The sequence below is a fragment of the Anas platyrhynchos genome, chromosome 26 (assembly GCF_047663525.1).
Source record: "Anas platyrhynchos isolate ZD024472 breed Pekin duck chromosome 26, IASCAAS_PekinDuck_T2T, whole genome shotgun sequence".
Lineage (NCBI taxonomy): Eukaryota > Metazoa > Chordata > Aves > Anseriformes > Anatidae > Anas > Anas platyrhynchos.
In genome coordinates this window covers 2,107,707-2,121,305 of record NC_092612.1, presented here as the reverse complement: position 1 = coordinate 2,121,305, position 13,599 = coordinate 2,107,707, and the positions used below count along the sequence as shown (strand labels likewise).

At 42.2% G+C, this 13,599-nt stretch overlaps 2 long non-coding RNA genes across 2 annotated transcripts; one reads left to right on the top strand and one right to left on the bottom strand.

Moving 5' to 3' along the window:
- Positions 1-8,615: 8,615 nt before the first annotated feature.
- Positions 8,616-10,313, bottom strand: LOC139999518 (uncharacterized). Its single transcript, XR_011804993.1, has 2 exons — positions 10,188-10,313; positions 8,616-9,482 (listed from the first exon to the last, which is right to left on the bottom strand). It is a non-coding gene; the product is annotated as an uncharacterized lncRNA (long non-coding RNA).
- A 1,658-nt stretch (positions 10,314-11,971) lies between these two features.
- On the top strand, positions 11,972-13,599 carry LOC139999521 (uncharacterized). The gene is made up of 2 exons (XR_011804996.1): positions 11,972-12,109; positions 12,631-13,599. It is a non-coding gene; the product is annotated as an uncharacterized lncRNA (long non-coding RNA).

Genomic DNA, 13,599 nt, shown 5'->3' with positions numbered 1-13,599 from the left:
AGACTATTTCAGCTATAGGAAGAAGATGTGTTCCTGGCTTGTGCCAAGTGTCTGCATTAGTAGCTTCTGTGTTTTGTCTTAGGAGAAGGTTTATTGCTCTTATTTTCCTGTTTTCCTGTGCTTCCCTAGCTTCCCTAACATCCTATTTGTTTAACCTCTGGAAATAAGCTTGTGTTCGGGAGTTGGGGGGAGAATGTTGCTAATTGTGAATGCATAGCATTAAGTTGTTGTAGCCTGCGAGCTTGGGGCTTGACAGGATTGCAGTCTTAGAGGCTTCTTTAACAAAAACACTTAGGCTGCTGAGGTATTAGCCCTTGAAGTAGCAAAGTGTATTTAGAGGGATAAAAACAGCTTTGTGGTTTTGTTTGTTTTAAGTGTTAAAAAAAAAAAAAAAAAAAAAAAAAGGATCATTTAAAAAAATTTGATCACCTAGACAGTGTGCTTGTATTCATGGAAGTATTCAGGTAAGGGACCCAAACGTATTTCATGAACCCTCTGTTAAACTTGAGATAGCCGGAAACAGCCATGCGTCTTGATCAGTGACATGAAAGTTACCATCATAAAACAAAAGAAAAGCAACTTTATATTGAAAAACATCAGTTTACTAGGAAAAAAAAATATCCTGAGTAAATATGGAGATAAATGCCTGTGAAATCATAACCTTTTTTTTCCAAATCAGAGTTATTACAGAGTCTTGGGGAATGTAACCCAAGTAATATACTATTAACGTTATATTAACATACCACTTTACATGTGTAATACATCAGTAGGTGCTTGTGAAGCACCCTGACGGCCCTTTGTTCTGCGGAAGTCTTGGGATGTTTCTGGGTGGTTATAATTGCCAGAATGACATGGTATTTCCTAGACACAGAAAGACCATGACTTAAATAAGCCAACACACATATGTAGCCATTAGAGAAGAAGGAAATTAACATAATCTTTAGAAGAAAAGCAGCATGTGAAGTTGCTTGGTGTGAGCAGGACCCACCTGACATCCCAAATGGCGTCTGCCCAGAGGGACCTGCTGCTGGCACCAGCTGGGCAGACAAAAGTACGTGGGTCTTTGACCAGGACGCCCAGGAGCAAGTAAGAAACTGGTGCTCCAGGTCCCCACATGGCTGCTAATATTTATGCATGAAGAGGAGTCCTGTGCATAAGCAGGCTGAAAAAGTTTTAATGCAGAAATAGGAAGAATAACTGCAACCTCAGTATTGTTTGTTCATAGAAGACTTCCAAATCGGACTGGACACATGTGAGAACATGACATTCTTTAAAAATGCACATTTTGTTATAATCTTGAGGTATATAGCTTAGAAAACACAGATCCACATTTCCCTAGAACTTGTGCTTACCGTTTTCCAGGCTGCAGCCTGGATTATACAGCACACATCCCATTTTTGCACTGGTGCCTGCACTGCAAAATGAAATCCTTAATTTTCCATGGGCATCAAGTTTTGAGTGGCTTAGGAAGAGTCTTGAGGCCAGCTTCTGTTCCCCTATATAAGGCTGAGTGTCGCCAAGAGAGCATTGCAAATAAGTAGCAGAGGAAAAAGGAGATTCAGAAGGCCAGTGGTTTGATGCAGCAGCCTTTTAATGTAAATGTAAAGTGGAGTAAACATTTGCAGAAAGAATAATGCAGGCTAAAAGAGTATATTTCTAGAGACAAGAAAAGCTAAAACCAGTCACCCATTCCAGTGTGATACATTTCTTTGAGATGTTCACTTTCCTGAGATTCTTGTTGAGTCTGACATTTAAATCCCTTTGTGTGCTTTAATTTTTTATTTTTATTTTTTAAATCACGGTCAAAGTCAAACTGGGTAGAGAAAGTTAAAAGCGCAGATGTAAGATGCAAAGCCACAAGGATAAAGAGAGCACTAATCTAAGCTAAAGCACTATATAGGAATTAGAAGTAGGGTCCTGATTTTCAGAGTTCTTCTCTCTACAGTAGGAAGAACCCTGAAAGCCATGCCTGTAAATCATGCGCCATATCCTTTCACTTCTTTGCTTGTTCTTTTCCTGTGATTATACTCTGCTTTTGGCTGATCAGATCTTCTTGCAGAAGCCCCTCTGGCAAGGATGCTTCCAGCGGGTGGAATAGGTGTAGGAGCACTCTGGTGCACATTGGGGCACACATGGGGGCTCACATGGGGGTGGGCATGGGGGTGGGCACGGGGGTGGGCACGGGGGTGGGCACGGGGGTGCACACTGGGGCACGCACTGGGGCTCACACTTCGTGACAAGCTTCGGGGCACATGGTTCAGCACAGGGCAGCACGCACTCAACACCCTTCTGTGTTGAACCGATGGGTACCCCCGACTCGATGACCGTGGCCAGCTCAGCTGATTCCGTGGAGCCCACGACGGTCTCCTGTGGGTAGGTGGTGAGGATGGGTCCTGGGAAGGTGACAACCACAGGAGGAGGGTAGATGATGACTCGGGAGTCAGGGCAGGCGACAACACAGGGCTCATTGCAAGCGGCAGCACGGGGCTCGGGGCATTTCACGTTGCATGGAGCAGCGCATGGCTCAGTGCACAGAGTTTTCTCACAGGACATCGTTTATCCCTGCTGTAGGCCTGCAAAAAAGGAATGAATATAAACCCCTGGAGCCGGTAGGACAGGATCAATGCTGGAGCTAAGCTAATGTGAGCCTTGAAGAGACACCAGGTAGTAGATGGGTTAATACGCATCCTGTTCTGCTTTGCTTTACTCTTCCCTATGTGCCCTTTCAAAGCTGGATTCCTTCCCACAGATGCCAAAAACCTCTTCAAGGCTGCTACTTAAATAACATAGATATGTAACATCTGTTCTTCTATGTAAATTGGACTCCAGAGGTTGAATTCACAGTAAAATTAGGATAACACCACACCAGGCATTGAAAAAATGGAAAACACGTGACAGGTTTTACTGTGCCAAATTGACATATTCTCTGGACTACAAAGACAAAAGGCAGAGAGGTGTAAGATCCCAATCTTATGTGTAAAGGAGTCAATCCCATAAAGAATGAAGATGTTTTCAGGGGAGTTAGTTTGTAACAGGTGGCTTCTATCCAGTATATTTAATATCAAGCTCACTTGGAAAATTAAAAAATACAAGACTTCTGCAAGAGCACAAGGGATAGCTGAAGCCTAGCAAAAACTTGAATGTAGGTCTCCTGAATTTAAATATCTGAGGGAATTAAACTATTCAAAACCCTGAGCTGGCTTTTTCTTTTTTTTTTTTTTTTTCCTGTGTGTTTGTGTGTGTGAAACAAATTGAAGGGTGGGGAGGTAGTTTGGAAAATATAATAAAACTACATTTTGAGATGTCATTTCAAACTTATCCAAATTCCAAATCAACCAGCCAAATGAAGGAGCTAGGCTATCTGTTGCCTGAGATTGAATGGAATATTTCAGTTTTAGCCAAGGAGATTACTTATTTTTTTGTCTGGTTGAAAAGCCTGGGTGGAGCTCAGTTTGACTCAAGCTCTTTTTCTAGGATTAGTTTATTTTGTCATTGTTGTTTTAGACACAATGCCAAAATACACATTATTCACCTAAACTTTTCCTGACCCTTAAACCCTAATCCAGACATTATCTTCAGGTTCCCACCCTTTCATGCTAATTCATCTATTAGTTCCATCCTCTTCAGTTGACCTGCAACACTCTCAGCAGAATGAAAGCCAGAGAAAATGAATGGCTAAGAAATCAACCCAAACACAAACATACAGTACAAAACATTTATACTGGATAATATATTCTTTCACAGCCTGTTGAGTGTTTTGCATAAGAGCACTGCTTTGCATAAATAGAACAAAACCACCCAAAGCAACTTCCCAAAGAATATGCACCTTAAGCAGATATTCTCCATTTCTTCTGCATAGCTGCACTGACAGACAATTTGTCAATGCCAAGACATTGTTCTGGGCCACTCAGACTGGCAGCAAGTGCCCAAGAGGGTCTCAGATGGAGCATTTCCAAAGTCCGACTGGGCACCCTGCAGGGCCACATCCACAGACATTTGGTGTCCCAATGGCTGGCTCCAGTCCGATGGGTGACTGCAGTTTTCTCATCGTCTCAATATTTGTATTGCCTATCTCAATATATACTCTACATATCTCCAAACAAAATTAGATAGTAATCAAAAGCCACAAGGTCTGAACAATGCTGCCGGATGTATACCGCTTGCTAAGACATTCTAAGGCTCCCTAAAGCATTAAATCTCCATATAACAAAAGAAGAAGGTGCCTTTAGTATTACCCAGATTTCAAATATAATTTTAAACTCCAGTCCATCAGTGCCTTCAAATTAATAAACAAATGACTCTTTCATGAAAATTAATTCCTGACAGTAGTACAGAATCACAAAATCAAAAATTCAGCCCTGAAATAAACCCAGACAATTTTAAAAATGTTAATCCTCTCTTTTTTTTTTTTTTTTCTCTTTTTTTTTTTCTTTTGTTTCTCTTTAGGAAGAAGAAATTATATAAGAATCCAACTTACTCAGTTCACCGTGGAGAAGCGAAGAGAACCTGCTGGAAGGTTTCTGAATCATGAATGGTTTTATATACCTTCCCGGACCACCAGGCTGATGCAAGAAAATAACGTCATATTTGTGCATTAGGTTCCATTACTCCCCAAACAAAATTTGACGTGTAATTACAGTAATTGTTTTGCTTACTGTTTGTGTTGATTATCCTATTCTCACCAGCATGTGACTTGAACAGTCCCATCCCCAGATTCCTTTCATTTCAGGGTTTTAAGCATCAAACCCATTCTTGCAGCCCTGAGAGTGTGAAGACAGCCCGCGGGACTAAAGTCAGGCTTTTGTGGGAGCCTTGGCCATGCTGCCAGACTCAGAGGCTCTGTGGAACTCATCCTTGCTGTTCCTTAGAAAACAGGGGTTTGTTTTCCTTCCTTAACATCCTGACCTCCAAGAATGCATAAGAGCCTAACCTAATATTAGTAGTAAGTGTGCTCGCTAGTTTAAAGCTTGTTAGGACATGTTTACAGAAACTGTAGTCACTGCATGACTGTAGTGTCAGGATTGCCTTGGAGAGACACTCCTAGCAGGGCCAAGCATTGCCCGTGGTGCCCTAGCTCCTCACTTGATGTCTGAGTCTCTTCCAAGCAAGAATGGCTTACTGTGCAAAGGCTTGGCATGGCAGCCTCAGACCCATTTCAGCATGACAGGTGTCTTCCTCTGCAACAAGATCTCTGACCAAGCCCAGGAAGGAACATGAAGAGAGAAAGCTCCTTTTGGTTAAAGCGGGCTGGTGAGAGGGATCTAGGAATTGCTCGGTCTGGTTTGGATTAAGTCACCGTCCCTGCAGTCCCTTCCACTGTGGTTACGGTCACAGTTGCATCAGAAAAATGAATGAGCATGGAGAGTTGAGCTGTGGGAAGACCAAGGCAAGTGAGCAATGCTCTGGCAAAGCTGGTAATTCCCCAGCTGACATGTAGGTGGGCCAGGGCAAAGAGGAGCAGCTGATTTAGTTAAGATTGCTCAGGAAGGCTTTGGCAATGTGGAGGTCAAAGACTTGCCACTCTGTGCCAGCTTGACCTGCTGTGATGAACAGCATCTCATGCCACGTTTGAAGCAGAGACTCAGCCCCCTTGGATGACATAGTACCATTTAAATCACTAAATATGCCCTGATTTGGAAAGGTGAATATTTGTCCAACTTGTTTTAAATAGTATGATTAGGCTAACAAATGCAGAGCTGGCTTTTAATCAAAAAAGAGAGAGATCCAAATTCCCAAGGTGTTTATCATTGCCTGATTCAGAGAATCACGTGGGTGGCCCTGACATATATATTTTAAAGTGACGCTATGATTCAATACTGTGGAGTTTAATACTGGCAGCCTGTTATTAACATCATAACACCTGAATACTTTGCATGTATAAAACACCAGTGGGTGTTTGCAAAACGATCTGAAAGCATTTCCTCAGAACATTTCCAGTAAGTGTTCTTGCCTAGAGGAGCCTCTGAAATCCCTTTGCTTCCAAGAGATAATTGATAGCACAGAAGTTACATCAATAGCAAACAAAAATGCATATGTATGAGAAGGAGGGAGGGGAAAGGAACCCAGAAACTCTTCAGTGTGTGCATGTACCCTTTGTTTGGGCTGGCAGATCCCAAGATCATGGTGACAACTAGAATTGTTATTGCCAAGCCAGAGCTGCAGATGTAAATTTTACCCTCTGTCCTGGAGCTGTGTGAGGAAGATGAGAAAGGATTTTAATAGTGTCTGCCAGGTGCTGTTGTTATGGGCACAGCCCCTGGGAGCTTTGGAGGCGTGGAGTGCCTGGCATTCAGCTCCAGCTCCTTCCAGCAGCACCGACCCTGCCAGCAATCCTCCTGCACCCTTGCTAATGCTCAGCTCTCATGACAGCCTTCTCCCACAGCTTTTACCTGCATCTAGTGGCCTCATAGGCAGCTCCAGCTTCAGCCACTCATCCTTTGCCATGTTTCGAACTCTGGCACATTTCCTGCAAAGCCAGTGGCAGGAGTAGGGCTGTGGGAGGAGCTGCTCTCAGCTCACCCAGCATCAGTTCATGATGTGGGAGCGGCTCCAGAGGGAGCCTTTGAGCCCAACTCTTGAATTCATGCATGCATGTATTCCCTTAGGTACATTTATTTATTTACATATATGAAGTCAGTGATGAGGAAGTAGTTGCACAGTCACTGTTGGCAAAGGATTTGGGGGTAAATGGAAAGCTAGTGAAGTAACAAATGCTGTTGTGAACAGGAAAATTAAATGAATGAGAATTGTTTGAGGAGAACATTCTTCAGAAACAGTGCTGAGCACTGAGTTCAAAGAAGAAAAATTATTCAGGAAAAACTGGAATTATAGGAAACAGCTGTAGAAGAAGATTAGTGAGGTTGCTCATCTCATACTTTTCCCTGAATTATTCCTGGAAAAGGTTCTCTAAGCTGTTCTTAGAAGTGTTCCAGCACAGGGATGCTACTGTCTCATTTCTTAATCTGTCAGCACCTAGCTTCTCCAGCAACTGGAAGGGGATTTTTTTTCCACCTCCTCAGTCTTCCTTGTTGGAAAGTAAGGTGGTGAATTCATCTCCTATTATCCCATCGGATATAAAGGGGTCTTTATTGTTTTTCTTCTTGAAGTAATGTATTACAATTTTATATCCTTTCATGTGAACTTCTCTAAAATAAACAAATCAAATGTGCTGGCTAGTTTCTGTGAAATAAGACCAAGAAGAGTTTTGAATAAATGCACGTAACTGCAAGGGGGAGATTTCTCCAATAAGGTAACACTGTAATTAGAGAAGGAAGAATACGCAAACATTTCATTATAATTATGATTAACTATTGAAATAACTTGGTAGATATGAATGATTACCAATTGACTTTAAATCGGAAGTGGGTGTTGTGTATATGCATGTGATCGTTTAAAGAGAAATTATGGAATAAAGACAAAGTAATGGGTAATATTTTCTGATTCATATAGTCCAGAAGATTCCTTCTGGCCAAAAAAAAATTACTCAGCAATAGACCTAAAATCACATTTTTTTTTTGTTCTTGTTTTTGTTGTGAATTAAGGTACAAGGTGTCACCAACATCCTGTCTTAAAACCTGTGACTTCCGTGTTTTCATTCCAATTCACAGACTAGCACAGATATCTGAGGAAAAAAAAAAAAAAAAAAAAAAAAAAAAACACTTTTGTGCACAGACTCCAGGAGGAAAGAAGACATTACAAGATTTCTGATTTATTGTTATTATTTTTAAATCAAAATCTATATATTTATTTAATAAACTTTATGGTTATGTCTATATTGACATTACAAATGTGTCTACAGTCTTTAAGTCTATATGTCTACTAGCTTTAAGCTAGTTAGTGTACCCATTTTGGGGCAGTATGGTATGGAATGGAAAGAGCTTCTTCCCATTGCCTTAACACTTTGGTAGAAATCTATGATTCCCTTTCCTGTTGCTTCACTGGACAGGTGATGTCTGTGTGTAATCACTGCTTCTGTCTTGCTTTTCTCTCCGTTGCCTTTTCCAAACATTCAGAGGTATGGAAGAGATCACAGCAAATCTCATTTATTATTCTTGCATTCCAGTTTTTGTCTTTTCCCTTATTCACATACAGGTCTTATAAAGACACATACATGTGCTTCATGTTAGTCAGCAGAGAAGTATGACCAAATTCATAAGGATGATTTCAATATTACAGGATAGTACCTTCCTGGGAATTCAGTGGAGCAGGGAACGCTTAGTCAAGATAGAGCTCAAGGGCATATGTGCACACAAATCCAAATATTCAGTGTTTAATCTAAAAAACAGAGCCCTTCACATGGAAGAATTATTATATAACAATTAATTTAAACTGATATTGGAGGTTCCTGTTTGCAAGAGGAATGTATCTGCCACTAGACCATATTTCTAGGAAGGCATCAGCTAATTAAACTTTTTGATTCTATGACAGGTGACGTTACCACAAATGTTAAAGGATGTGGTATGATATAACTTCCCCCCATCAATCACAGCATTATGGCATAATAAAGGGGGCTGATTCTCCTTCAGGACATTCAAATTTCTCAAGGATACTGCTGAATTACCTCCAAAATGACTTGAAAATATGGATTGAAAGAAAAAAAGAAAAAAAGGCCTGAGTTTGAATGCAATATAATTTTAATGACAGGGAAGTACAGACATGTTGGGTGAAGACAGTCATACGGAGTACAGAGAACATTTCCATGTGAGGTCAGCATGGGCCAGGGGTGCTGGAGCGGGAGATGTTGCTTCTTCACAAGTTACCAGAGCTACAGCTTCCTCTGGTAGACCTCCGGTAACCAGAGGAGCTGCTGGCACCCTGACAGCTTCCCGTGCCAAAGGAGCGTCCTCCTCCATAGGAGCCCCCACCGTAGGAGCTGCCTCCTCCATAGGAGCCTCCCATGCCTCCTCCATAGGAGCCTCCCATGCTTCCTCCATAGGAGCCTCCCATGCCTCCTCCATAGCAGGTCCTGGAGCTGAAGGATCTTCTGCCTCCGAATGAACCTCCAGAGCCAAATGACCTACCACCTCCATATGAGCCCCCCATTCCTAGGGAACTGCCTCCTCCGTATGAGCCCCCCATCCCCAGGGAACTGCCTCCTCCATACAAGCCACCCATGCCCAGGGAACTGCCTCCTCCATATGAGCCTCCCATTCCAAATGAGCTGCTTCCGCCATAGGAACCCCCAAAATCAAATGAGCCCCCTGATTCAGCAGAGCCCAGTGACCCCGAATACCCTCTCCCAATAGGTATTGGGAACGAGGTGCCCACGATGCTCTCCTGTGGGCAGGAGCTGAGGATGGGGCCTGGGAAGTGGATAACAACGGGTGGAGGGTACACTACAGCACGGGAGTCTCCACAGGAGGTGATGCAGGGCTGGCTGCAGGCGTCGGCATAGGGCTGTGGGCAGGTCACCTCACAGGGGGAAGAACATCCACTGCTCACGAGCTGTGATCCTGAATACATCTTTTGTGGTGCGGATAAACCTGCAGCACAGGTTAAGGAGTTAAAATAACATGTACACACAGCTCTGTGCCTTTATACAACTTCCACGATGACCCAAAATATGTGTTTCCTCATAGAATAAAATTTTCTCTTATAGTATGAGAATTACTCTTGTTATCTGGCTTTTATCTAGTCTGAAATTATTGTTCAGTATAGGTAAATCTAAATAATACAGAGCCAAAAAAAACTTTTCTTGCAGTCTATTGTAGCTTACACAAAAGAATATATCTTTCTAAAGTACCTTCCTCCTGCCTTTGTTCTGAACTAGTGTTTGCTCTGGTAAGTATTCCACCACTAGTTCTGTGAAGGACAAATTTCTGCTTGATGTCGACTAATGGGTTCTTCTGGAAACAGGTTTGACAGACCATGTATTTATAAGCAGAAGTCAACTGCATTTCTTGCTGCTGTTTATATATATATATATTCTAATAGCTGGCAAACTGTAAGTTGTAACCTCGTTATCAAATTAAAAGGATTTAATTGACCCCTTCCCTTTGTGGCTTGGAAGAACACATTTTAAGACCTTTACCTACCAGTTGCTACAGCTAAATTGCTACAAAAGACTATATTTTACAAATCTGACATTGCTAAGCATCACAGAGTACTGACATACAAGTCATTCCCCCATTTAAACACTGATAGCAACATCTCAATAACTATAAAGGAACTTCAGAAAGAGTACTTACCAGGTTCACAGAGAAAATCAGATGAAGTGAAGTCGTTGGTGAACCTGGAAGAAATGCAGTGCTTTATATACCCCTTCAAACTGCTGCCAGGATATGCAACACGCTTCTGCACATGGGGCATAATAGTTAGCCAGCAAAACTTTTTTGCTGTATAAGCTACTTCTAATTGTAATAATTGTTTTGATAATTGATAATGGTTAGTAAATCAGCCCCACATCATACTATATGTGCAACACACCCTTTGTCTTACTTTAATCCTTAAATAGTTTTTATATTCATTTTATGACTAGTGCCATCTTCTGACCTCATTTGAATTGCAATGAATTTGAATTGCAGTGAATTGAGCTCTGTTTGCTTACCAAGATAAGACTTCGGTCTTTCTCTTAAGCAAGAGAAATATACCAATTTGGCTTTGTCTGGAGAAACATTTTCTGTTCTGCAGAAGATTCTGTTTAAATTCAGAATTTCACAGACTTGGGAGAGTTGCAAATTTAATTTTTCCAGCTCATAAGATGGGGCACGTTATTTCTCCTGTGTGTTTAACATCCACCCAAATAATTGCTTATTGACATGCTTAATCAAATGGGCAGTATTATCCAATTAAGTACAAGGAGACATTGTGTGAGAACACATAGAATAATTTTATTGTCATCCTTCTCCATTTGTCACCCTTCAGGATAGCTGTAGTAGCCTAGAAAAATGCATTCATGTTATCCAGGAGGCATCATTTGAGACAAAATAAAAGACTTTTTGGACACAGAATGGACGCATGCAGAGCATGTCTGAAGACAATGCAAACTAAAATGAAAATTAATGGCAAAGGCTCTTTTTATTTATTTATTTATTTATTTATTTATTTTTCCCTGAATACTGGTGTGGTATTCCTGGAATAGTGCTTGAAAATCACATGTGTTAGTAGACAGAGATACAACACCATAAATGGGAGGAGATCTCTCCAATAAAATTTTCGTTTACCAGTAATCAGAAACACAGGGAGAACATTAGTTGTGATCAACCTTCTTGTGGGGTTAAAGCAAGTGTCACGTGGATACATGCCGGCAATATCAAATGTCCAACTTAAGTGTTTTGTTTCTAAGCCAAAGTAATCCAAAGTAATTGTAGATTTTGATTCTCAGTCACAGACTACAGTCTTTCTGAAACTAACTGGTTGTGTTTCCAGCCTGTTCCACTTGTCACACTATGTTTAATGCTTCCGTCACAGGTTTCTGGAGTTTTCAAACACCATTAGAAAATAGAGCACAAGGAGCTTATACGGTTAAAACCTTGCATCAGAATGCAAACGAGTTCTGTCAGGCATAAGTGGGCAGCTCTTGATTTGACGTTTTTGCTAGTCAGCAGTTCTTCGTTAACTCCTCAGTTAGTGTCAATCTTTCTACAGTTGAGAAATAACAATTTACATGAAGGACCCTGGGTGCTGCCTTTTGCTTCTACCTGTGTTTCAGAACCTCTGGTTAGTGGTAGCATGCTGTTAACCACCCAACTATTTCCAATCCAGACTTTGAAAGAGAAAAATGTAATATCATGTGTAAAAGCAGTTTATTAGCTCCATATGATCCTTACATGCACCTAGACTTGTTCCCATTTCAACTATAGCTGGGGCCAGGGACAATATAAGCTGAATTTGTTGTGGTCAGAGGATAACATGAAACATATATATGCTTGTATAATGCTTGTAACGTGACTTGGAGTTGAGAATAAAGTTGTGATCACATCAATTAAGTGAACAATTAGAACAATTAATGAAATAATCCATACAGCAAAACATAGTTTGGCAATACATATGAAGCTCTTGCACAAAGCGTGGCTCACATCCTACTGGTGGTCTGAAAAGGTATATAAAGGCTCTCTGAACACTTCAGTCTCATCAACAGCCTCTCATCCTCTACACTTCTCCAGACCTGGTAAGTCGGATCTGCTTCGTTCTCTATATGAAGTGTTAGGAAAATATTTTCTCCATTTAACTGAGGACAGTCTTCTGCAGATAGTGGGGTGCTAAGTAATGTCATTTGCCTTTTGTCATACCAGAATTTTTATAGTCATTTTGATATATGTCTTTATAGACAAGGACAATTATTTGTAAGACTGGATTCTCCTAGGCATAAGGATCAATTCGATATTGTCAGTTAGCTCCAGAGCTGTGTGTTATGATCCAATAAAATCTACTGCATGAGCTGCATCCAAAGGCATACAGAGTGTGGTTCTGCTCTCCATGATTATCAGTATTTCTAGAGCAGCAGAAAGTAAGTTTGGAAGAAACAGGTGTTCATTTATACATGCTCAGAAAAAAATGTATAATGGAGATGAGCCTGCATCTTTCTAAACATCTTTCACTCTTTTTCTGTGCTTATATAAGATCTCAGGTCTGCAAGTTTTTTCCCTCCAGCCTCTGAGCATTGTTCTTATGCTTTATGTCCTGCTACAGGTTTATCTGCACCACAAAAGATGTATTCAGGATCACAGCTGATGAGCAGTGGATGTTCCTCCCCCTGTGAGGTGACCTGCCCACAGCCCTATGCTGATGTCTACAGCCAGCCCTGCATCACGTCCTGTGGGGACTCCCGTGCTGTAGTGTACCCTCCACCCGTTGTCGTCCACTTCCCAGGCCCCATCCTCAGCTCCTGCCCACAGGAGAGCATCGTGGGCACCTCGTTCCCAATACCTATTGGGAGAGGGTATTCGGGGTCACTGGGCTCTGCTGAATCAGGGGGCTCATTTGATTTTGGGGGTTCCTATGGCGGAAGCAGCTCATTTGGAATGGGAGGCTCATATGGAGGAGGCAGTTCCCTGGGCATGGGTGGCTTGTATGGAGGAGGCAGTTCCCTGGGGATGGGGGGCTCATACGGAGGAGGCAGTTCCCTAGGAATGGGGGGCTCATATGGAGGTGGTAGGTCATTTGGCTCTGGAGGTTCATTCGGAGGCAGAAGATCCTTCAGCTCCAGGACCTGCTATGGAGGAGGCATGGGAGGCTCCTATGGAGGAAGCATGGGAGGCTCCTATGGAGGAGGCATGGGAGGCTCCTATGGAGGAGGCATGGGAGGCTCCTATGGAGGAGGCAGCTCCTGCGGTGGGGGCTCCTATGGAGGAGGACGCTCCTTTGGCACGGCAAGCTGTCAGGGTGCCAGCAGCTCCTCTGGTTACCGGAGGTCTACCAGAGGAAGCTGTAGCTCTGGTAACTTGTGAAGAAGCGACATCTCCCACTCTGGCAGCCCTGTCCTGTGCTGACCTCACAAGGGAAACTGCAGCCCGGTGATACCAAGCACTTGTCTTTGCTGGCACATGTGGAGCTGCAGCCCTGCCCAAAGCCCTGGGAAATGTCCTTTGTGCTCTATGTGACTGCTTTCACGAAATGCATGCTGTATTTCCCTGTCATTAAAACTATGTTGCATCACTA